The following is a 1,532-nucleotide window of genomic DNA, read 5'->3' as shown; positions in this document are numbered from 1 at the left end:
ATTCATGGGTAACAAAATACAAGGATGCATTCCATGGTATCATATGGGGGGGGGTTAGGGTATAAAAATATCATTAATAAAATAGTGGTTAATGTATTTAAGAACAAAATATAAAACCTGGAAGTCTACTGACATAGAAAGCGTAGGGTGTAGGATTAGATGTGCCCTTGGATATAGAAGAAATGATGGGAGTGGGGAATGATTCCTTGCATGAGATTCTGGGGACTAAGAAATCCCCGAAAGAGCAGTCCACTACGATCATTGTAAAGGTCAGAACACTGGCTAGGCTTAATTGGGGAATATTCAACAGAAGGTCAGAAATTTGAGGGAGAAGCAGGGAATCACAGATGTTATTCATATATATGTAAGTGCACTGAAAAGACATTGCCTAGTGTGTTTCATAGAGACTTCGGGCCACCTCTTGACCTATTATTTTGGATAAGCTTCTACTGTAATGGCATGGTCTGTCCTCCTGTTGCACAGGTAGCTACTAAACTATACTGGTCTCCTTTCCATAATCTGTTGGCAACTGTACCTAGAGAAGGGTTTCTCAACCTCACTACTATTGACAACTTGGACCAGATAATTGTGTTGTATGTCCTGTGCATTGTAGGATGTCTAGCAGCATCCTTGACATCTACCCACTAGATGCCAGTAGCATTCCCATAGTTGACAACCAAAAACATCTCCAGACATTACTATGTCCCTTGGGAAAATTGTGCCCAGTTGAGAACCACTGCTGTAGATTATGGTAGGTCAGCATGTTTGGGAGTTGGTCTCTTGTAGCTCATCCTGGTCAGGCCTGGGCCCATCCTCTCCAGCAGGGCAGGGGACTGTTCTTTTGGAACACTCTTTCTAGCCTTCTGTAAATGGCCACATGAGATCAGCTTTAGGGTATACTTCTGGGCCTGTGGACTTTCAGAAGTCAGCTGTTTGAAGGGATAAAAGGCACCGAGGAGTGCATTTATAGGCTATTAACATTACCCAGTTAATAGGAAAAGTGGTGAGTCAGGATGTATTTTCACTTACTTGTAGGTACCTGGAAATTATACTATTAGGACCTGCTTGTAATCAAATACTAAGCTCTTTGAGGGCAGAAATTTGTCTTTGGTCACTGATATATGCCAGGTGTTTAGAGTAGGTGATCAATAGTTCCTGAAAGTTGAATGAAAACATTAATGACTGGCTTTTTTGAATGGATCCAAAAATAGCTGTCTTCCTTGTAAACATACCTAAAATGAACATGAGGCTAGAAAAGCTCCAAAGAATGGAAACTATTAATCAAGAAGATACAAGCTTATTCCATGAGTAAAAAATTTTGTACTTTTCAGATTGGAAAGAGGAAACCTGAGAGTAAGATTCCAATTGTATTGCAAGTACTGATTGACAAGATTATCACAAACCTGTCTGAACACCAAAGTAGTAGCAGTCTTCAACTTTACTAATAGTTGGCTTCTAAAATGTTGACTGTAAGTTAGCACTTAGAACATACTTTGCTATAGCAAAGGGTTATAAATGGCAGTTGGATTCCC

This window comes from Eschrichtius robustus, chromosome X (assembly GCF_028021215.1).
Source record: "Eschrichtius robustus isolate mEscRob2 chromosome X, mEscRob2.pri, whole genome shotgun sequence".
Taxonomy (NCBI): domain Eukaryota; kingdom Metazoa; phylum Chordata; class Mammalia; order Artiodactyla; family Eschrichtiidae; genus Eschrichtius; species Eschrichtius robustus.
This window is presented reverse-complemented; position numbering follows the sequence as displayed.